Source organism: Carassius gibelio, chromosome B25 (genome assembly GCF_023724105.1).
Source record: "Carassius gibelio isolate Cgi1373 ecotype wild population from Czech Republic chromosome B25, carGib1.2-hapl.c, whole genome shotgun sequence".
NCBI lineage: Eukaryota > Metazoa > Chordata > Actinopteri > Cypriniformes > Cyprinidae > Carassius > Carassius gibelio.
Genome location: NC_068420.1, coordinates 24,804,929 through 24,815,297, shown reverse-complemented (window position 1 = coordinate 24,815,297; position 10,369 = coordinate 24,804,929). Strand labels below are relative to the sequence as shown.

Below are 10,369 nucleotides of genomic sequence, written 5' to 3'. Positions count from 1 at the left end.
TAAATGACTCATAAGCATTTGTGAAAGTTCTGCTTGCATTACAGCTTAGTATTGATCTGTGAGCTGAACAGATTTATTGTTACATCCATGAGATTTTGTTTTTATTGTAATACACAAACTATGAAATTATACAAAATGTATAAAAAGGTAAATAAATAAATACACACACATTAAAAAAGCAGCCAAGAATGAGTTTCCTTTTTTATATAGATTACAATTGAAGACAGAAGCAAGTGGTAAATGTGGTCACTTTAATATTCAAATCCAGTAGATCCACTTCAGATTTATTTCTCAACAGTTTATGTTCACGTGGCTGTTTTCGTTTATATTCGCCAAGCTATTATGTATTTTGAAATAATCTTGTCCGTTATGTGTTCGTTCGTACGACGAACGGCAGAATCCTGCAGCTCGAGAGATATGTTATTCTGCCAGTCGCGCTTTCAAATAGTCTTGCACACTTAAACGGGTCACAAACACCTGCATTTAGCTCTTGTAGTGTTACAATGGGTTTATTGTGTGCATTTGTGCTAATATTTTATTTAAAAAAGCTCTTAAACAAGAATAAATTCGTTTGTTTTGAGCTCGACACTGTACGCGCTGATCGGAGGCGGTGATTTCCAACCCATTCTCACTCCAAAGGCGTCAAAAACCGAAGCATGGTCAAGCGCCCCTAGCGTCACTTTTATGGCGCCAAATGTGCCTCTCGGCGTCGAATATCGAAGCACTACGACCTTCATTGCTTTCAATGGGAAACTTTTGGCGTCAGAATTCGACACGAGGACATTAGATGTTTATCGCTATGAAATCACGTTCAAGAAGTCTCATTCAGCACACATCGCGATACTTGCTATCAGTTCCACAGTTTGGGTGAGTAGTCGTATATACGCTCTTTTAATGCCTTTTATAAAATGTATTCTGTCTTATTTATTAATCAGATTAGTGCCATATGTTTAATCGCTGTATTATATCGGTCATCCGCGGCTGTCTTTGAGTTTCATTGCGTTTAAATAAATGAACACAGCTGCTAATTAGTCTGATTAAACTCTATCTGTCACGTGACGTGCCATAGCCCTTCGATCCGTTTTATATTATTATTAATTTCAGGATCAATGATGTAAGTTGTAAAACACAGTAAACAGGACATTAGTAACTGTAACTGTAGTTTTACTATGGTATATTAATAATCAATACAACAATACAATAATCACCAAACCAGCTATGTTTGTATCACTGTAATGTTAGTGTTTTTATGTGCTTTTATATGACAGATATCACAGTAATCATATGTTCTGTACCATGCTTTCAATACCTTTTAATGTAAATCCAAAAAAAAAAAAAAAAATCCAATTAAAAATAAATAATAAAACATGCATTTTTCCATCTTGCAGTTCTTTCATATCAGTTTATATATATATATATATATATATATATATATATATATATATATATATATATATATATATATAAATATTTTGCTCACAGATCATTATTAACATTCTGTATATAATTCAATTTTATTTACTCTCCCCTTTTTATTATTTTTATTTTTATTTTTAGCTGAAAAGACATAAAGGCAGTCAGCCCAGTGGTGTTTCTGGAGAGGGATTCCTTCAGAAATGGAGAAGACAGAAAGCTGCGGAGGCAGATATATGCAGCAGTAAGTCTGTGATAGTTTGTCTCTTTTATCAAACATTCCTGCTGTTATAATTTGTACAGCATTTGTTGTTTCTTAAACTGTTGCACTGTCCAAATACCCACACTTGCCATCTTTGCACTTGACCACTTGATTACTTATTTGACGTCTTTCCTGTATTTGGCCTAGTGTTCGAGTGAGCATGATAACCACAAGTGTGTGTCGAACTTTTCATGACCTGATGACTGTGTTTCCCAATCCTGATCCTGGAGAACCCCAGCACTGCACAGTTTTGGTGTCTCTCTTATCTGCCTTGGAGTCTTCACTGATGAGCTGATGAGTTGAATCAGGTGTGTTTGATCAGGGAGACATCTCAAATGTGCAGTGTTGGGGTTCTCCAGGATCAGGATTGGGAGCCACTGCCTTATGGGACACTTATGTGTTTACAGAGATTTTTAATAACTAATTATCAATATTTCACATACTGTACATTGGACAGCTTCCCATGACCTCTTGTGAGATCTCGGCAAAAAGTCTGACGATTTATTCCAAAACATGATGCATGATGGGATACACTAAGCTTTGTATAGCGCTCCGGAGCAGTATTGGAGAGGTTTAGTGTGTGTTAAGGACGCTGTGCTTTGGCATTATTAAGACAGTCTCGTTCACACACTGTCACGTACACACACTCTCAAGTGGCCAAGACTGCAAGTGTGGGTATCTGGACAGGGTCAAAGTCTTAAAAATGATCCCTAAACACATCACAGTCTTAATAATCCAGTTTAACACTTGTATGATATTGTACAAGCCCCAGGACGGTCTCATCTGACACTATCAAAAGAATTCATATGACTATAGCTTGCTATTAATTACTTGCTTTCAATAATGGATGCATTTAACTTTTAATTATACAGCATCTTTACAGAGGTGTAATGTACAAGTTGCACGTAATTAATAATATTTCCTTCTTTCTGTCTTACAGGATTTTTGCAGATAATCCTAATGCTGTTCTTCTTTTTCAGGTCTAAAATATCAAGCTCAACAACTCACTCAAGAGCCAACCCTCACAAACCTTCCTAAAAACTAAAAGAGCTATTACTGAGTCTCAGCGAATCTTGCCATGATCAGCTCTTCCCAGGTACATTTGTTTAGAATATTTTTTTTAATCAACATTTACTCCTCAAATGCTCTGGTCTGAATCTTACTTTAAATTAACTTAATTATGTTTAATGAGCAATATTAATTGCTCACAGAGTAAGTAGAGATTATCTCATTTCACAGAAGAGAAGGAAGACCAAGGAAATGATTTGCTCAGGATGAGGAATGAAGATGGCCATCTTGTGTCTCAAACAAACAGAAGTCCTCTGGTATGTGTGTGTTGAAGCAATGCTGTGTTATACAACATTTTATGATGATCTCTCACAGAACTGGTCATGTCAGCCTTGATTTCTTTTTTTACTATTACAATTACAGCATGTTAGCAAAGTGTGACTGGACATTTTTAATATTATGTTTTTAAAAACACACCACCTGTTTTAAAAGTAGACAAGTATCATGAAATTGGTTTAGTTGATATAAACACCAATGTACATTATTTCATTGTTTTCTAAATGTTATGTTATAAATTGTGAATTGATAGTGGATTGGTTTGAAGCCAGGCCTTACACTGCACAGACTAAAACACATTTGTGAGAGAAGTCAGGAACTTTGGAGAAAGATTCTAGAGGAAGAAAACACATTTACTGCAACAATAGATGAATTCTAGAGTCTCTGTGAACTACACGTGCTAATGCAGTCTCATGAGCAAGACCTTTGCCTCTGTAACTTTTTCTTAATTCTTTAATTTTTATTGCAGTATTTTAATTTGTACAGATGATCTCATCAGCCAAATGAGGGGTTTTGACCAAGTGATGCTCTTGAAAGGAGTGAAAGAAGAGGATGTGCTAAATTCTCTTCAGAGAAAAAGCTTCTCAAAAGGTCTCAAAACAGCTTGAAGAATGGTAAGTGTACAGTACTACAAGGGTCATAGTTGCTCACACTGCTAAAATCACACAGAACATAAGCTGAGCTCTCTGTCCATTAAACAACTTCATCTGGATTGTTTGTTTCATTTTGACCAGGTCTGGGATCTTAGGACTGAGAGATCCTCTGGCTGAGAGAAGCTACACCACATCAGTGCTGGATATCAGCCACAAACTGTTTCTAGACACGAGAGAAGAAGAACATGATGGGGAGATGAAACCAGTTTAGATGTGATGATGGGAATCATTATTTTCTGGAACAGTATCACATGTCTTATATATATCACATGATCTGTATCACAGTTGACTGGATGGGACTGTGTGACTTTTAAGGACATTTCATCACTCATCTGTGTGAACTGATTTATATATGAGGTTAATGTATTTTTGATGATAATTATTTTCATTGAATCTTATTCGTCTTGATGCTACTTTATCAACTTTATAGTCTATGCTTCAATAAAATGAAAATGGTGAATATTGTGTTCTGAAGATTCTTGGTAAATACATAATTTTACTAGGTAGGCTGATATGTGTTTATTTTAGACTTGGAAAAACTACATATTAATTATTGGGATTATTTTTTTTATTTAAGACATAAACATTTTTGATCGGATTAATAACATCTGGGACATCAGTACACCAGAAAGTAATTTTTTTTATATTTTAGTAACAAATATGCAAATTTTTTAGTGAAATAAAGGGAGTTACGAGATTAACTATTCTGCATTACAAGATGGTGCCATGGGCTTTATTGTTACAAACACTTGAGGGATAACTGAGAATGTAGCAGGAATGATCAATGTGGATCTTGTACTGCATTAAAACCAAGAGCACACACATGATGTCCAGCACCTGAGGAGCAAGATACGGGGGTGAGGAGGACATTTTTACACTGATTTTTGCTAAATAGTTATATATATATATATATATATATATATATATATATATATATATATATATATATATATATATATATATATATATATATATATATAAATTAATATTCTTAGCACTGCATGAATTTGTCCTTGTGTAATAGTGAAGTATCACAATGTGTATACATTGTCCTTGATTACTGCTTTACAGGTGGGGAATAGATAAAGGCAAGTTGTTGCAGGTTCATCCATTATATTTCTTGCCATATACTTCAAAAATCAAATAAATAATCTATTATTTTCATTATTAAATAATTTCTTTCTAATTTTTCAATGTTTCATCAGATGGCCTCACAATGTCCTGTCAAAAGGTATAATAGTCATGATGAATAGAATAGAAAACAGAGGACTGTGAAAACTGTCAGATATAAATGTGACTCAGCTCAGTTTGTTGTCCATGATGAGGAGAACACATATATGTAGGTTTTACTGCCCTTCTACCCCCAGGGGCCCAGTAGCACCCCCCGGAAGAGCCCAAAACTGTACATTTCAAATGGCTGTAAATCAGAGTATAATTAACATATCAAAGAGAAAATGGGCAGGATTATTACTTATGCTATGCTGATAAAATAATGTTGAGCTCAGTTTTCAGAAATAAATGGAAAGCTGACATAAAGGCATTTTAAATATTGCTCACTGTAAAATACCACATTTCAGCCTGCCTCTCAAATATATCATAGAGGTTTGCACAATAAACATATTTAGATATCCAGTTTTCCTTAAAATAAATAATTTATTTCGTTTCGTTAATAAAAAGTTTTAAACTACATTACCCACAAGCCTCCGTCGTTCTATCTATGCAAAGGCAACACTAGGGGGCTGTTTTTTTGTAGTTCATTGAAGTTATGCTTAGGGTTAGGATTAGGATCTCGCTAAAGATGTCATTTTTGTCAAGATAGCAACACTTCATTGTTGACTTAATATATTACTAATGTGATGATAGCAGCAAAACATACTTTTTTACATGATGCGCTGTTTAATATGGGTTAAAAGATAGTCCAACCACAGACTGTCCTGAAAATTCATAGCCAATGACATCAAAGCTGAGAAGCAGCGACACACTTCCTTATCCATGTATGACCGACGTCTTTCGTTTTTCGGCTGAAGGGATAGATTCGGTTAACAATAGATTAAGCTTGCTACTTATTAGATTCTGTTTTATTAACGTCTTCACCTTCCTCCGTTGTTCAGCTTGACAAACATTGGGCAATATTGATGTGCACATGCCCAGCAGTCGCAGTTGTATCCAACAGACAGATTCCTCTATAATAAATATAAGACACATTTTTAAGATTTGTATTTTTTTTTTTGACCAAAGACAAATATATTTACTAATCAAATGACGTGCTTCTAAAATTTACATTGTATATTCAATTGTGTTTTAAAGTTAAAATTGTTCACATTTGTGTTTCTGTGATTTACCATTCTCTACCATTTGAACTCTAGGAATAAAAACTGAAATTATAAATGAATGAATGAATGAACAAATAAATACATAAAGCATAATAAACATGCATATTTTTGTAAGGATCTTCCATTATTTATTTATATGTCAAACTCATTTAAAGACAACATGCCCAAATTACTACACTGCATCCTCTGTCACCAAGCTCGTTTTTGCCACCATAAAGAATAAAAAGGCAGTTATGTTGTAAACATTAACTATTTTCAGTATGCAAATGAAAATGCTTTTATTAAAAAACAAAACAGTAAATACAGTATGTCTTTCAGAGAACACTGGAAAAAGTGTTGTGACCAAAATGTTATACAACACAATGTAAATGTTTCAAACTCACAAAAAAACACCATGAAGACATGCATGTCAAGTGTGCAATATATTTTTAATATGGAGCGCTATTTTTAACTATTGTTTTCATCACTGGTTCTGTAATGTATTCATTATGAGCTTATAATTAAAACAAAGTTACATCTTCTGCAAAAATCAAACCACTGCAAAGTCTAATCACTGATCCAGGGACCATTTCTGTGTGTGTGGGTGATAAAGAGTAAACGAGGTGAGTCCTTGTGCATGATGGAGCTACAGCGTTATCCTCAAACAATCCTGTAAGACAGAAAGGAAGGAAATATTAAATTACATTCAACTTATACATTACACTGTGTTTTGTTTAGACCATAAAAGCAGCCTCTGTAAAAACTTGAGAGTGTGTGTACGTGACAGTGTGTGAACGAGACTGTCCCCGGTCTTAATAATGCCAAAGCACAGCGTCCTTAACACACACTAAACCTCTCCAATACTGCTCCGGAGCGCTATACAAAGCTTAGTGTATCCCATCATGCATCATGTTTTGGAATAAATCGTCAGACTTTTTGCCGAGATCTCACAAGAGGTCATGGGAAGCTGTCCAATGTACAGTATGTGAAATATTGATAATTAGTTAATAAAAATCTCTGTAAACACATAAGTGTCCCATAAGGCAGTGGCTCCCAATCCTGGTCCTGGAGAACCCCAACACTGCACATTTGAGATGTCTCCCTGATCAAACACACCTGATTCAACTCATCAGCTCATCAGTGAAGACTCCAAGGCAGATAAGAGAGACACCAAAACTGTGCAGTGCTGGGGTTCTCCAGGATCAGGATTGGGAAACACAGTCATCAGGTCATGAAAAGTTCGACACACACTTGTGGTTATCATGCTCACTCGAACACTAGGCCAAATACAGGAAAGACGTCAAATAAGTAATCAAGTGGTCAAGTGCAAAGATGGCAAGTGTGGGTATTTGGACAGTGCAACAGTTTAAGAAACAACAAATGCTGTACAAATTATAACAGCAGGAATGTTTGATAAAAGAGACAAACTATCACAGACTTACTGCTGCATATATCTGCCTCCGCAGCTTTCTGTCTTCTCCATTTCTGAAGGAATCCCTCTCCAGAAACACCACTGGGCTGACTGCCTTTATGTCTTTTCAGCTAAAAATAAAAATAAAAATAATAAAATGGGGAGAGTAAATAAAATTGAATTATATAAAGAATGTTAATAATGATCTGTGAGCAAAATATTTAGATATAATAAATATATATAAATATATATATAAATATAAACTGATATGAATGAACTGCAAAATGGAAAAATACATGTTTTATTATTTATTTTTAATTTGATTTTTTTTTTTTTTTGGGATTTACATTAAAAGGTATTAAAAGCATGGTACAGAACATATGATTACTGTGATATCTGTCATATAAAAGCACATAAAAACACTAACATTACAGTGATACAAACATAGCTGGTTTGGTGATTATTGTATTGATTATTAATATACCATAGTAAAACTACAGTTACAGTTACTAATGTCCTGTTTACTGTGTTTTAACTTCACATTTCATTTATTACTATTGTAAGTGTCGTGATTACCATGATTTTACTACAAATACAATTTACATCATTAATCCTGAAATTAATAATAATATAAAACTGTTCGAAGGTCTATGGCACGTCACGTGACAGATAGAGTTTAATCAGACTAATTAGCAGCTGTGTTCATTTATTTAAACGCAATGAAACTCAAAGACAGCCGCGGATGACCGATATAATACAGCGATTAAACATATGGCACTAATTTGATTAATAAATAAGACAGAATACATTTTATAAAAGGCATTAAAAGAGCGTATTTACGACTACTCACCCAAACTGTGGAACTGATAGCAAGTATCGCGATGTGTGCTGAATGAGACTTCTTGAACGTGATTTCATAGCCATAAACATCTCATGTCCTCGTGTCGAATTCTGACGCCAAAAGTTTCCCATTGAAAGCAATGAAGGTCGTAGTGCTTCGATATTCGACGCCGAGAGGCACATTTGGCGTCATAAAAGTGACGCTAGGGGCGCTTGACCATGCTTCGGTTTTTGACGCCTTTGGAGTGAGAATGGGTTGTGATTTCAGATAGGCAGCCTCAAATAATTCATTTTCACACAAACAGTTCAAAAACATCTGAATTTAGCTCTTGGTGTGTTCTAATTGGTTGATTGTGTGATATCGCTGTAATAATTTATTTTTAAAAGCTTTAAAACAGGAATAAATTCGTTTTTTCTGAGCTCTTTACTCCAGACGCTCGTGATCACAGCGGTGATTCATCTCTCCTATTTCTCACGTATCTCTGGCCAGAAATAATTTATCCATGAGCCCTGAACCGGTAATAATCAGATATGTTGGTTTAGCTTGTCAGTGTGAATTAAATCTAAGTATTTATTTGTATTTTTAACCGATTTAAAAGTGAAAGTAAAAGTCCGGGAATTGAACCTGTAGGGGCGCTATTTCTCTCAGACAATGGAAGTCTGAAGCACATATACTCAAACAGAGGGACAGAGTGAGATGAGATGTCTGACAGTTTTTTAATTTTCTGTTATCCATACAGTGTTGTAAAGTCGTGAAACTATCCATATTTACTCAGAATGACTTTTTTCTGTACGAAAAAAGGTTTTGAAGTGTTTGGAATTTAAAAATGCAGGAAAATTAATAATTCCATTTTAACTGTCATTTAAAAAAATCACCACGACAAAACCGTTTAAGCTATCCAAAATCCATTGGCAATTTAAGTTGTTTAAAATGTTTTGGCATCATGTAGACAAAGTTTGGTGTGTATAGTGTTACTCTCCTCTGAGCAGTATGCATTAATTCACAGCTAAATGTAAAAAAAATCCACATTCAAATCAAAATAGCTGACTTCCTGTTGATCGTAGCTGATGACTGTGAATTAGAAAGTTGTCCGTCTTGATAAGAAAAATTTTTGTACCGAGTTTGGTGTCTGTAGCTAAAACTAACCCCAATTTTTCATCCCCAATGTCTTGAGATCATGTTGACCGAATTTGGTGGCAATCGGCAAAAAAACCTATGACAAGTATTTCAAATTCCAGAGCATGCGGTTTTTACATAACTCTAAATAGCTGACTTCCTGTTGGGCGGAGCCGAATGACATGCAGTACGAAAGTTGTTCAGCACGATGAGATCTATATGTGTACTGAGTTTCATATTAATACGAGCAAGTATGTGTGAGCTATACATCAACATTTCTGACTGTGTTCCAGGGGGCGCCATAGAGCCCCTGTGCCACGCCCGGGTCCCAGCCTCTGCAGGCTCCTAAAGGCCACAGATTCCAAAGTGTGCGCAAATTTTCAAGAGTTTTTGAGTATGTTAAAGACCCCAAAAGCCCCCACAACTTTGACGAAAAATATGAATACTAAACCCTAAATATCCAACTTCATGTTGGGCGGAGCCTATGACATGCAGTACAAAAGTTGTTTGGTTTGATGAGATCTACATGTGTACCGAGTTTCGTGTGTCTACGTGCAAGTATGTATGATATATGGCCCTCAGTATTCCAGGGGGCGCTGTAGAGCCCCTGTGCCACGCCCGTGTATCAGTCTCTGCCCGGCCCTAATGGCCGCATGTTCCAATGTGTGTGCCAATTTTCAAGACTTTTTAAGCATGTTAAGGGCCCCAAAAGCCCCCGAAACCTTGAAGAAAAATAATAATAATAACAAAATATAGCTGCAAGCAGCGATACCGGGGCCAAGCCCTGAAGGGCTGTAGCCAGAGCAACGAGCGGGACGAAGCAAAACGGCCAAAACGGAACTTCCATCGGATCGACATTACCCGCCCCGGATTCGATCCCACGACCTCTCGGGTTTGGGACGAGTGCCTTAGCGAAGTGCGCCACATTAGTTGACACACTGTTTGCATGGCACAGAAGAGAGGTTAAGGTGTGAGAATGAACTCTCAAAAGCCCGAAGCAGCATTTTAGCCAGATTA

At 35.8% G+C, this 10,369-nt stretch overlaps 3 long non-coding RNA genes across 3 annotated transcripts; 2 read left to right on the top strand and 1 right to left on the bottom strand.

Moving 5' to 3' along the window:
- Positions 1-620: 620 nt before the first annotated feature.
- Positions 621-2,976, top strand: LOC128013863 (uncharacterized). Its single transcript, XR_008183438.1, has 4 exons — positions 621-867; positions 1,558-1,657; positions 2,656-2,771; positions 2,915-2,976. It is a non-coding gene; the product is annotated as an uncharacterized LOC128013863 (long non-coding RNA).
- Position 2,977: 1 nt separating this feature from the next.
- On the top strand, positions 2,978-4,132 carry LOC128013864 (uncharacterized). Its single transcript, XR_008183439.1, has 3 exons — positions 2,978-3,000; positions 3,506-3,633; positions 3,754-4,132. It is a non-coding gene; the product is annotated as an uncharacterized LOC128013864 (long non-coding RNA).
- A 2,292-nt stretch (positions 4,133-6,424) lies between these two features.
- LOC128013865 (uncharacterized) lies at positions 6,425-7,743 on the bottom strand. Its single transcript, XR_008183440.1, has 2 exons — positions 7,427-7,743; positions 6,425-6,654 (listed from the first exon to the last, which is right to left on the bottom strand). It is a non-coding gene; the product is annotated as an uncharacterized LOC128013865 (long non-coding RNA).
- Positions 7,744-10,369: the final 2,626 nt, after the last annotated feature.